General features: G+C 45.1%; 1 protein-coding gene across 8 annotated transcripts in view; it reads right to left on the minus strand.

The window, feature by feature from the left end:
* The window catches only part of LOC143292999 (uncharacterized), an 86,525-nt gene that overhangs the window by 54,747 nt on the left and 17,756 nt on the right, over positions 1–14,022 (minus strand). Inside the window, exon 1 of one of the 8 annotated variants that reach the window (XM_076603774.1) lies at positions 250–281. The exons of 6 other annotated variants lie outside the window; for them this stretch is intronic. The gene's annotated coding sequence lies outside the window, so the exon portion shown is untranslated. Of the gene's footprint in view, positions 1–4; positions 136–249; positions 282–14,022 lie in introns of those variants that run through there. One more of the 8 variants, XM_076603773.1, reaches the window with a different exon arrangement.

A 14,022-nucleotide genomic window follows, 5' to 3' on the forward strand; every position in this document is an offset into this window, starting at 1 on the left:
TTACTATGATTATGTCATTGATACACGTTACAGGCTCGTGTCGACAGGTCTTTAACACACACTTTGTCGAAGATCCAAACGTCCTCTACGCGCGCGCGCGCGCGCGCACACACACACACACACACACACACACACACACACACACACAGATGGAAATTCCGAAGATGTTCCTTCATAATCACTTTCGCTTCTCCATGTGCACACAACACTCTCCTCAGCCGGCAGGCTCACTACACAAGCTCAGCTCACCTGCACACCACACGTCATCTAAAGGCCATACACCACTTGCTGGGCGTCTGGCAAAGTAAGGTATACAGGACCTGTCAAAAGTGGGTTTGGAGCGAAACAAACGCCCGACAGAGAAGCCAAGTCAAGTCATGTGTTCCTATGTATAGCAGATGTCGTTCAGTGCACATACAGCCAGCTAACCAGAAACCAGAGCAACTATATGAGACGCAAAAACAATGACTACGACTTTTTCTGGGAGCTCAAAAAAACTCACGTAGAATGTGAACCCGGAACCGGAGAGGTTAGAGAAGAGGTAGGTACACTCTGCCTCATCCGTCACACAGGAAAGAATTCCAGAACTTTGGAACAGCTTTGAAGTGAGAGTCACAGGATCCTAGACTGCATTGTTCAAGAGGGGATGGAGGTTCCAAGAAACAAAACCAAAAAAAGAAACAAGTATGTTTGTGCAGGCTGTGTCAGTGCGAGTTGACTGAACACAGCAGGTATCGGCTCCAGTGTGTCTGAGGGAGTCTGTCAGAGCTCTACAAGTGCTTTTAACCACATTTCATAAATGCTTCCAGTCTCCTATAAAAACGTATTTCACACTGAGAGGATATCATTGTCTCCAATTATGTTTTTTTATCTCATACGCAGAAAGGCAAGGTCAGGAATTCAAACTGAGATCTACACACGCTCACACACAGTCACAGGTACACACACACACACACACACACACACACACACACACACACACACACAACCACACACACACACACACACACACACACACACACACACACACACACACACACACAGCGCGCGCTGGCAGCAGTAAGGTTGCTGCTGATGTTTACAAGCAGGTCCTAAAATAATGCTTTCAGAACGCGATTGTGGAGAGGTGCCCGAACACCTCCCCTACAAACACACGACACCAAAAGTAAATCTCTCTTTTTGTAAGCATGTATGTGTGTTGGGAGGGTGTGAGAGAGAGAGAGAGACAGACACACAGAGACAGAGACAGAGAGGGAGAGAGACACAGAGAGAGGGGGAGAGAGAGAGAGGCAGAAACAGAGACAGAGAGGGAGAGAGACAAAGAGAGAGACAGAAACAGAGACAGAGAGGGAGAGAGACACAGAGAGAGAGAGGGGGGGAGGGGAGAGAGAGGGGAAGAGAGACAGAGACAGAGAGGGAGAGAGACACAGAGAGAGAGACAGAGAGGGAGAGAGAGAGGGAGAGAGAGAGGGAGGGAGAGAGACAGAGAAAGAGAGGGAGAGAGAGAGGGGGGAGAGAGAGAGAGGGAGAGAGAGAGGGAGAGAGAGACAGGGGAGAGAGAGAGAGAGAGAGATTGTGGGAAAATCATCTCAAATGTCGCCTGCTTTCAGAAAAGTGGAAAGTTGTGTATTGTGAAGACAGGAATAAAGCCGTTTGTCCTCAGAAGAAAACTTCGTGTTTTGTAAGGTTGTTTATGTGAGAGAGACAGACAGACAGACAGAAAAACAGACAGAGACATAGCCGGAGAGACAGAGATTGCAGCAATATCATCTCAAATGTCGCCTTCTAACAGAAAAGTAGAAAGTTTGTTTATTGCGAAAGCAGGCTGTGTGTGTATGCGTGTGTGCTAGTGTGCGTACGTGCGTGCGCGCGCGCGCGCGTGTGTGTGTAGGCGAACAGACAGACACCGAGAAGGAGAGTGAGACAGAGAGGGAGAGATTGCGGGGAGAGGAGGCGGGGGGTTGGGGGGGGGGGGGGGGGGGGTCTCCGATGTCGCCTGCCACAGGGAAAAGGAGAAAGCTGTGTAGATTGCAGTCAGTGACAGAGCAGCTGTCCTTATTCTATCACGTCGCCCCTGTGTTCGTTCCTCGGCCAACCCTTGGAGACCAGCCCTGACGGTGATACTTCCTTTGTTTACCGTTATGAATGAGGCCACAGGGCCACCCCCGCCCCCCAGCCCTCCCTACCACCACCACCACCTCCACCATCACCACCCTCCTAGTCTTCCTTCTTCTCATACCACACATTTCTGAATAACTGCGCCAGGCACACAGCCAGCCAACGACAGTAAGTAAGAAAGAAAGAAGGAAAGACAGAAAGACAAAAAGAAAGACAGAAAGAAAGAAAGATATGCGAAGATCTTCTGCGCACTGAGCTTTAACGAGGTGGGATTTTTTTTTTTTTTTTTTTTTTTTTTTTTTTACCTGAAGAAATCGCTTTGAAGCAGTTCCTCCTGTTATCACCTGCCTCCTTTACTGCTGTCTGTGCTTTGAACCAGAAAACGTCGTGCAAATAATGCACAACACCGGAATGACAGCCACGAAGGATGGCTCACATGGCGTCCACAAAAAATGATGTTCATGACGCGTTACAATTTTCAAAAGTCCCAATAGCAGTACAAGCAATGCTTCGAAAAAAATGTTCTTTTTTCAGTCAGCCATTCACCTCTCACTCTCGCGCGCATTGTGTGGGAAGACTTTAAATGATTAGAAAACCCTACTCCTCCTCTTACTCCTCCTCTTCCTCTTCCTCCTCCTCCTCCTCTTTCTTCTTCTTCTTAATTTGGCATCTCCGCCATCGACAAACAAGAACTTGTTGTCTTTGCTCAAACCAAAGTTCTTCTTCTCCTCCTTCTAGTCTTCTTTTTCTTCTTCAACTTGATTTAGCATTAACGCCAAAAACGAACACAGACATGTTGTTACCCAATCTGAGTGTGTACCCACTTCATGGGATGTATTGTTTGGTATCCCAATCTGAATGTGTACCCACCTCCTGTGATGTATTGTTTGGTATCCCAATCTGAATGTGTACCCACCTCCTGTGATGTATTGTGTGGTATCCCAATCTGAATGTGTACCCACCTCCTGTGATGTATTGTGTGGTATCCCAATCTGAATGTGTACCCACCTCCTGTGATGTATTGTGTGGTATCCCAATCTGAATGTGTACCCACCTCCTGTGATGTATTGTGTGGTATCCCAATCTGAATGTGTACCCACCTCCTGTGATGTATTGTCTGGTATCCCAATCTGAATGTGTACCCACCTCCTGTGATGTATTGTGTGGTATCCCAATCTGAATGTGTACCCACCTCCTGGGATGTATTGTCTGGTATCCCAATCTGAATGTGTACCCACCTCCTGTGATGTATTGTTTGGTATCCCAATCTGAGTGTGTACCCACCTCCTGTGATGTATTGTTTGGTATCCCAATCTGAATATGTACCCACCTCCTGTGATGTATTGTTTGGTATCCCAATCTGAATGTGTACCCACCTCCTGGGATGTATTGTCTGGTATCCCAATCTGAGTGTGTACCCACCTCCTGGGATGTATTGTTTGGTATCCCAATCTGAATGTGTACCCACCTCCTGTGATGTATTGTTTGGTATCCCAATCTGAATGTGTACCCACCTCCTGTGATGTATTGTTTGGTATCCCAATCTGAATGTGTACCCACCTCCTGTGATGTATTGTGTGGTATCCCAATCTGAGTGTGTACCCACCTCCTGGGATGTATTGTCTGGTATCCCAATCTGAGTGTGTACCCACCTCCTGTGATGTATTGTTTGGTATCCCAATCTGAATGTGTACCCACCTCCTGTGATGTATTGTGTGGTATCCCAATCTGAATGTGTACCCACCTCCTGTGATGTATTGTTTGGTATCCCAATCTGAGTGTGTACCCACCTCCTGGGATGTATTGTCTGGTATCCCAATCTGAATGTGTACCCACCTCCTGTGATGTATTGTGTGGTATCCCAATCTGAGTGTGTACCCACCTCCTGGGATGTATTGTTTGGTATCCCAATCTGAGTGTGTACCCACCTCCTGGGATGTATTGTCTGGTATCCCAATCTGAATGTGTACCCACCTCCTGTGATGTATTGTGTGGTATCCCAATCTGAGTGTGTACCCACCTCCTGGGATGTATTGTGTGGTATCCCAATCTGAATGTGTACCCACTTCATGGGATGTATTGTTTGGTATCCCAATCTGAATGTGTACCCACCTCCTGTGATGTATTGTTTGGTATCCCAATCTGAATGTGTACCCACCTCCTGTGATGTATTGTGTGGTATCCCTGACGTGGTGCGTGAGAGGAACTGTATTCCATTTTCCACGTTTTCTTTTTCACACGTTTTCCACCCTATTTCCCCCATTTCCCATTTTTTCATACTATTTCTCTTCCAGTTTTCCCCTTTTCCACGTCCGATTTTTTGCAGTTGCGCTTATTTCCAGGCAACATATTCTCCCCGTTTTTACCACCGTTTCTCGTGTTTTTCCCAGTTTTCTTCTTTCTTTTTTTTTATTCTTTTTTTTACCACCACCACCCCTTTCCACTCACTGTCTCACCATTCCAGTATTCAGTTTTCCCCACAGTTATTCCAGTTTCCCTTTAAAAAGAAAAAAAAAGAAAAAAAAAAGGCCAGCTCAATGTTTGCGAAACGGAAGTGGGAAGCTGACGACAGACGAACTATTCGTTCTCAGAAATCTGTTTACATGGCAAACATCATATAACACGGTAAAAAAAAAATAAATAAATAAATAAATAATAATATTTTTTAAAAGCCCGACAACAATAATAAAGGGTGTAATAAATGAACTAAGCATCTCAGCGCAGATTAACAGCAGTATATAGTGTGGTGGTGCAAACGGAAGCAGTGACTCGCAACACCCCCTCCCACCCATTTCACCCCATCCCAGCCCCCCACCCCCACCCCACCCCCGGCACCCCCCTCCCCCCAATCTCCCTGGCGTGATGGCACTGACAGGTAATAAGGGCAATTGCAGCTTCCTGAACACCTGCATTCCTTGACCCCGGGAGGGAGGAAAGGGGATGGGGAGGAGAGGGGGGAGGAGGGGACTATTTCTGGGTGGCGATGCACGCATTGCCCTGTGACGGCATGTGTTCTTTGGCACGGGTGTGTGTGTGTGTGTGTGTGTGTGTGAGGGCGTGCTGTGGAGGCTCCTATCACACAGCTCTCTTTTAACTCGGTAAAACGGCGCAGCTGCGTGATTAGACCTGGCTGATGACAGCGCGCCCCAGTGCACCTGACTGCAGTGACCTCCCCCCCCCCCCTTCAGGACTGCCCCCCGGGGATGTTGTGGAAAGGTGTCAGGGCGTCACTGGTGCAAGGTGTGGGCTGCTCACCTGCTGACGGTGCTGATTGCGTCAGTGTTCCCGTTTCCATCACAGGACATGATGGGATTCAACGAAAAGGTCATTCTGGACATTTCTTCTTCTTCTTCTTCTTCTTCTTCTTCTTCTTCAGAAGAGGAGAAGGAAGGTGGCAGAATGGTTAAGACGCTTAGCTGCAAATATAGAGAGGCCCTGAGGGTGTGGGTTCGAATCCCACTCTCGCCTTTTCTCTCAAATTTGACTGGAAAATCAAACTGAGCGTCCAGTCTTTCGGATGAGACAATGAATTGAGGTCCCGTGTGCAGCACGCACTTGGCGCACTGAAAAAGAACCCATGACAACAAGAGTGTTGTCCTCTGGCAAAATTACGTAAAAAGAAATCCACTCTGATAGGAACACAAATGTATAAGCATGCACTCAAGGCCTGACAAGCGCGTTGGGTTAGGCTGCAGTCAGGCATCTGCCTAGCAGATATGGTGTAGCGTATATGGATTTGTCCGAACGGAGTGACGCCTCCTTGAGAAAGTGAAAGTGAGACTTCTTCTTCATCTTCTTCTTCTACCACAACTTTTTATTCACCTTAAACATATTTAATCACTAGCAACCGGCACGCAAACACCACTTACTCAGCCATCCATATCCTACACGCCAAGTTAAAGTTCCAGTTTCAACAGTTTGAAGGAGGCGTGCAGACTGATCCTGTGTGCCGTACCATGTGTGCCGTACCATGTGTGCTTTCAAAACTAAAACGGAGCAGCTCATATGTTTGACTAGTGCATAAACCCATCAGGGCCGTCAGGGCCTTGAGGATCAAACATCTATCATGTGGAGTGATGGCCTAAAGGTAACGCGTCCGCCTAGGAAGCGAGAGAATCTGAGCGCGCTGGTTCGAATCACGGCTCAGCCGCCGATATTTTCTCCCCTTTCCACTAGACCTTGAGTGGTGCTCTGGACGCTAGTCATTCGGATGAGACGATAAACCGAGGTCCCGTGTGCAGCATGCACTTAGCGCACGTAAAAGAAACCACGGCAACAAAAGAGTTGTTCCTGGCAAAATTCTGTAGAAAAATTCACTTCGATAGGAAAAACCACAAAAAATACACGCAGGAAAAAAAAATACAAAGAAATGGGTGGCCCTGTAGTGTAGCGACGCGCTCTCCCTGGGGAGAGCAGCCCGAATTTCAAACAGAGAAATCTGCTGTGATAAAAAGAAATACAAAATAAAAACAATACAAAATCTACCTATCTGTCTATGGAATTGGAGAAATAAACAAAATAAAGAGAAAAGTAAATGCATCAAACTGTAATAACAATGCAAGATACATAAAAGGCAAATGACTGGCAGAAATAAAATAAGAGCAAAATGTCCCCCTTCAGGAAAACCTTTCACATACTAACACCACACGTTCAGCTCCTGTTTGAAAAAGAGATGGTCCGCCTGGTGTGGTCTGAGGTATGTCCTTCAGTGACACAGGAAACCAGAAGTTGCAGGTGTTACATGTGTGTGTGTGGTGTGTGTGTGTGTGTGTGTGTGTGTCCATCTATCTATCTGGAAAAAAAGGCACATTACCCCCCTGTCACGTGTACTTTAAGCTAATGACAAAGTGCCAAAGTGTCGCAAATCTCTTATCAGTTTATGTTGCTTCAGTTCTGTTTTGTTTTTTGTTGTTTTCCTTTCTGATCCATTTTATCTATTTTGCACTATTTTGTTCTGATTAGTACAGGTCTACTATGTCACCAGAGCTTTACAGCTAATGACATTAAACATTTCAGTGTCAATGTCAGTGTCAGTATCTATCTATCTATCTATCATATATCTATCTAAATGTCTGTCCACACCTGCAGTCGCTTTCATGCTTTAAAAAAAGAAAAGAAAAGCCAACAAGACTTTCGCTGTCTACGATTTTTGTTTTCCTCCAATAAACTTTTGACACGATTCGCAACACACGGGCCAGTTACAGCTTCCGCTATCTGACATCGACACAACGTAACAAAACAAACACAGCGTCTGGAGTCGTCCCTCCCTCCCCCACCCTGCCACCCTCCCACTCTCCCTCTCCCTCTCCCCTGTTGGAAAAGTCAACATGAGCACAACACTGCTATCATTCACGGAAAACACAGGTTCAGTTTCAGTTTGAAGGAGGTGTCAAACCGTGGCTGACTGATCAACATGACACAGAAGATGGATTGCTTTCAGCTGTGGACATATCTTCATTGCTGCGCATATCATGTTTACATAAAAATATCGACTGTTTCTTTTCCCCCAAGATTTTTCTTAAGACTCTAGACTGCCGAAGCATGGTGAAATAGCGTGACTCAGTCTACAAGTCTTGTGGAGTGATGGCCTAGAGGTAACGCGTCCGCCTAGGAAGCGAGAGAATCTGGGATATTTTCTCCCCCTCCACTAGACCTTGAGTGCTGGTCTGGACGCTAGTCATTCGGATGAGACGATAAACCGAGGTCCCGTGTGCAGCATGCACTTAGCGCACGTAAAAGAACCCACGGCAACAAAACGGTTGTTCCTGGCAAAATTCTGTAGAAAAAATCCACGTCCATAGGAAAAAACAAATAAAACTGCACGCAGGAAAAAATACAAAAAAATGGGTGGCGCTGTAGTATAGCGACGCGCTTTCCCTGGGGAGAGCAACCCGAATTTCACACAGAGAAATCTGTTGTGATTAAAAGAAATACAAATACAAACACAATGCTGTTCCTTCATTTCGTGCACTGTGTAATGATGTCACTGACTGCCGATCAAAGGCAACATAATCCACAGAGGAAGAAGTCCAGAACTGATCAGGAATGGTGACTGACATCCTGACGTGTAATCTGAATCAGACCTCAGCAAGGACTTTCCTTCTCTTCACGAACAAATGTGTCAGCAGTAATCTAGGGGCGAAGTCTGACGCTTTGGGCAGTTCAGTTTTGGTGCGCTTTTCGAAAGTATAAAATTGGAGAGTACTGGGTGGTTTTTTTTAACATGAATATAGTCTAGTTCACTGATACAGCATCGTTAAAATTATGGTAAACCAGTGCTCAGTTTTTATCGCAGATCAAAAGAGGCCTACAGTGGTGAGGGAAATGTTCTCAGTGAATGTGTAAAGTGTTTTGTTGTTATGCTCTCTCTCTCTCTCTCTCTCTCTCTCTCTCTCTCTCCCTGTGTGTGTGTGTGTGGAAATATGATTTATCACTGTAAACACACCTAAACGTAAGAGCTAGAAGTATTTGCGAGCTAAACGTCGCCACAGAGACGAGGGATAAAAGTTGTGAGATCGTTTTCCAGGAAGGTTATGGCCCGAAATTGTGCTCACCTGTTTTGTCATGTTGCCCCGGGGAGTTCAGCTGTGACCTGATTTAACCGATCTCTCAGAAAAGTGGGGCATTCTGAGGGAGGGAGGGGGGAAAGAGAGAGAGGGAGAGAGAGAGGGTGGGGGATGCAGGCAGATAAAATTCACATATCCCGGTATAAGGAACCAGAATGGCAGTGACAAATCTTATGACAAAAGAGCTTGCAGTTATTTACATGCATCTGTTTTCTTCCACTGTCATATTATATTGTAAATGGTGTAGTTGCAGTTGTTGTTTTCATTTAAAGTAGAATCAGTCTTCACCTTCACATTACTCTGTACATACACCGGCCGATGGATGTGATCAAACGTTCCCCCAACCCTCTTCATCGCCACCCTTTTCAATCAATCAGTATCATCGTACATGTTAATTCTCCCCTGAAGTTCTGTTATGCTAATGTGTAAGGCCTGGCAAATCGTTCGCGTACGTTCGTTCTTTAGGTTAACGTCTTTTCACTGTAAGTGGTATCAGACGAAGGTAGGAAAAAAATCGAGGGGGGTTGGGGGGAGAAATTACTGTGTACGCATGATGCGAGTAAGTGAAAGTGTGTGTGTGTGTGTTACATATAGAAAATGATTGATTTCAGTTTTGTATTTAAAAAAAAAAGCATAACAATATAACATCTTTCTAATGAAAAACTAACAACTATAACAGCGAACCAACTGTACTATTTAACAAGGAATTGAAAAAGTCATACATTAGCAATGGACTGCTGAAGATTGACAACACTGAAGATGTGAGACTTTAACATATCGCAAGTTAATATATTATCAAATCGTGGTGATTTCCAGAAGACAGGAACACAGAGGGCTCTCATTCCTCCCTCCTCTGGTTTCTGACACAGTTCGGGGAAATCACGACTGAAACAACTCAGAAGAAAACAAAGAATGCTACGGATTAAACTATCATTACAATTACAGTATTATTCGCTTTCTCACACGATAAACGAATATGATAAGTTGGCCGACATTGCTATCAGTTGATCCGTATACAGCCATACCTCTGATTTTCATTACCCGCTTTTGATCTTCCTAGGCTGTCTCAATAAGCATCATTAATGTATAAAAAAAAAAAAAATTAAATAAAAAGATTTTTAAAAAGTTGGCGGGGGTAGTGGGGGGGGGGGGTGAAAGAAAACTCAGTCGAATAATATTATGGCTTTTATGATTTGTGCTTTTTTTTTTTCTTCTTCTTCTTGTTTTTTTTCCAGGATCACTCGACTTTCTGTTTTCTTTGTCTGGATGAGCTGGGTCAAATGACGGTGTGCAGACAATCTTCCCTTTTTCCCCGTCTCTTCCTCGGCGGCTTACGAAGCAAAGCAAACAGCCGATGGTTGTGGTGGGGCCGTCTTCACACACACTGCCTCACGTTCCACTCAGCACGTACAACCACGGATGTGACGTCACCGTGACGTCTGATGGCGGCGTTGTCAAGGTATGTGGCCCTGGAGACGCCATCTGCCCCCCATGCTATCGGACGAGGGGCCTGTGTGGTCAATCGTGCTTTGTGCGCTGTTTGGGTGTCGGTGAATGACGCTATTATGCTTCCTTGGCAACGGATTGTTTTGAGAAAGGCAGACAGACAGACAATGGAAGAGAGAGAGAGCTCTCAGAAATCAGGATCTGGTATTTGAGGGATGGTCTGTTGTGTCCTTGCTGATTTCCACCAGATGCCTTCTGTGCAAGACGTGGGGAGATAAGAAAATAAGTGTGTCAAGAAACACGTGCGCACATAATTATGCGCGAACACGAACAGAAGAGCACTGATCACATGTATCAATATATGTATACAAAATAATAGTATAATTGTGATGTCTATTAACATAAAGGTATTTTATGAGTAAGAAGATATGAGATGTATAGATATAACACGATACGATGTGTATGAATGTAACAGTGTACGAATGTGTTTATGACACCAAATGCCTTCAAAAGAGCTCACTACAACTATGGAAGAGGGGATAAAATGGAAGCTGAAGTCACCATGAGAGCAGGACATGAAAGGGACAAGACTGGGACGGTGTTTCTTTATATCATGATGGTTGATGACGATGCTGAAATAAAGGTCCATTTCGGTTTGATATTTTGACAAAGGAACCATATGCTTCTTTTCATTCTCTCTGTCTCTCTGTCTCTACACACACACGCGCGCGCGCGCAATGTTGGTCATGATTTTGTTTTTTCAACACTTCAAAACACGCATCCGTGAAGAGGAAGCCTCTCAACTATGTGGTCCTGTTCCTCCCCTGTGAACCCACAGCACACCCAACTGTTTTGTGTGTATATGTGAAACAGTGACTTTGTATGCCTGTATTTGGATAATAAACCAGCCTTGAGTCAGACAGAATAAAGTACAAGATCAGCACTCTATGTTATAAATGTATTCACAACCCTGCCCCTTCCTATCTCTGCGGCTGCCCTTTACCTCTACACACCATCTCGCTCACTACGATCGGCTTCGGATCCACTCTATTTGCGCATACCCAGATTCAAACACTCGACTATTGGCCACCGTTCTTTCTCTGTCTCTGGACCTTGCAATTGGAATGAACTTCCTCTTTCGCTTCGTCAAGTCTCCACACTCAGCTCTTTCAAGTCTGGCCTTAAAACCCGCCTCCTCCCAAAATAGCCTCCCTTACCTGCCTCTTCCTTGTCTTCAGTTTCTCCAGTTTTAGAGTTATGCATGCGTGTGAATGACTGGTGCGAAAGTGCTTTGATTTGTCTCTGCACAAGATTCAGCGCTATATAAATACCATTATTATTAAGCCAGTTCCGGACAAAAAAAATCCTTAAATGATGACTGCCACTGCTGGGTTTCGAACCCGCGTCCTTCCAACCGCCTGAACGGTAATAACACTTGCCTATAGTATGGCCACCGTGTACCATTTTTTGCTGGAGATCTTCAGTATGTTAACTGCAATATAGAGTTGAATGTTTCTGGATGGTCCATTCAAAATTTTTACTGTTTTTTGTTGTTGTTGTTTTTTTCCAATTCACAATGTAATGCTGCCAATTGACAATCGATAGAATTGCCGATATCTACATGCAGTATGTTAAATGGTTGCATTCTAACATATTCTTTTTTTTTTTTGGTTCAGCCAGCCAAGCCGAGTTATCAATTATAGAAAAAAAGTGTCAGCACTCTGTGTGAAATAGTAATGCCAACGATATAATGATAACAACAACAACAATAATAATAATAATAATAATAATAATAATAATAATGGCTGGAGTGATGGCTTAGAGGTAACGCGTCCGCCTAGGAAACGAGAGAATCTGAGCGCGCTGGTTCGAATCACGGCTCAGCCGCCGATACTTTCTCCCCCTCCACTAGACCGTGAGTGGTGGTCTGGACGCTAGTCATTCGGATGAGACGATAAACTGTGGTCCCGTGTGCAGCATGCACTTAGCGCACGTAAAAGAACCCACGGCAACAAAACGGTTGTTCCTGGCAAAATTCTGTAGAAAAAATCCACTTCAATAGGAAAAACAAATAAAACTGCACGCAGGAACAAATACAAGAAATGGGTGGCGCTGAAGTGTAGCGACACGCTCTCCCTGAGGAGAGCAGCCCGAATTTCACACAGAGAAATCTGTTGTGATAAAAAGAAGTACAAGTACAAATAATAATGATAATAATAATAATGGATACTTGTTGAACACTTTCCTCCCTGAAAGGGAGCTCAAAGCGCTTTACAATAAACATACAACACATACACACACACACGCGCGCGCGCGCGCAATAACTTAAAAAAAAGTTACACATCGCAGGCTAGTCTATACTTAAGCCTGAGGTTATAACTGGTCCAGAGGTATTTCTTTGTCGGGGAAGTTGCCAGAGTGAGTCACCACGTGGATGGAATTGCATTTTATTGTACTGCTTTTTCTCACAGTCGAATTCTGAAATTCGGACTGTTCTCCCGCGGGAGAGAGCGTCTCCACAGTGCAGTGTCACCCATATTCATTTTTTTCCTCTGTCTGCGGATGTATTTGTATATCTACCAAAGTGGTTTTTCCTACAGAATTTCGTCAGGAACCACCTTTTTTACGAACTGCACAAGGGACTTTGGGTTTTCAACTCACTAGAAAGACTAGCACCCAGTCCACCACTCAAGGTCTCGGGCAGGAAGGGTGGAGTAAAAAAAATCTTGGCCCGTATGAGACTTGAACCTGTCGACATTCTCTTCCTGCTCGGACGCTTTACCATTAGATCACTTTTGACTGCTGTCAGAAAACCCCGACAGGAAATGCCAGAAATGTTCCATTAAGGGACAGAAGAGACTGGAACAAAACAGCGACACTGACTGTTCATGAAGGGGACACTGACTGTTCATGAAGAGGACACTGACTGTTCATGAAGAGGACACTGACTGTTCATGAAGAGGACACCGACTACTGACTGTTCATGAAGCTGACACTGACTGTTCATTAAGGGGACACTGACTGTTCCTGAAGCTGACACTGACTGCTCATGAAGGGGACACTGACTGTTCATGAAGCTGACACTGACTGTTCATGAAGCTGACACTGACTGTTCATGAGGCTGACACTGACTGTTCATGAAGGGGACACTGACTGTTCATGAAGGGGACACTGACTGTTCATGAAGCTGACAGCTGACACTGACTTTTCATGAGGCTGACACTGACTGTTCATGAAGGGGACACTGACTGTTCATGAAGCTGACACTGACTGTTCATGAAGGGGACACTGACTGTTCGTGAAGCTGACACTGACTGTTCATGAAGCTGACACTGACTGTTCATGAGGCTGACACTGACTGTTCATGAAGGGGACACTGACTGTTCATGAAGGGGACACTGACTGTTCATGAAGCTGACACTGACTGTTCCTGAAGCTGACACTCACTGTTCATGAAGCTGACACTGACTGTTCATGAAGCTGACACTGACTGTTCATGAAGCTGACACTGACTGTTCCTGAAGCTGACACTGACTGTTCACGAGGCTGACACTGACTGTTCATGAAGGGGATACTGACTGTTCCTGAAGCTGACACTGACTGTTCCTGAAGCTGACACTGACTGTTCATGAAGCTGATACTGACTGTTCATGAGTCTGACACTGACTGTTCATGAAGCTGACACTGACTGTTCCTGAAGCTGACACTGACTGTTCCTGAGTCTGACACTGACTGTTCATGAAGGGGACACTGACTGTTCGTGAAGCTGACACTGACTACTGACTGTTCGTGAAGCTGACACCGACTACTGACTGTTCCTGAAGCTGACACTGACTGTTCATGAAGCTGACACTGACTGTTCATGAAGCTGACACTGACTGTTCATGAAGCT

Source organism: Babylonia areolata, chromosome 18 (genome assembly GCF_041734735.1).
Source record: "Babylonia areolata isolate BAREFJ2019XMU chromosome 18, ASM4173473v1, whole genome shotgun sequence".
Lineage (NCBI taxonomy): Eukaryota > Metazoa > Mollusca > Gastropoda > Neogastropoda > Buccinidae > Babylonia > Babylonia areolata.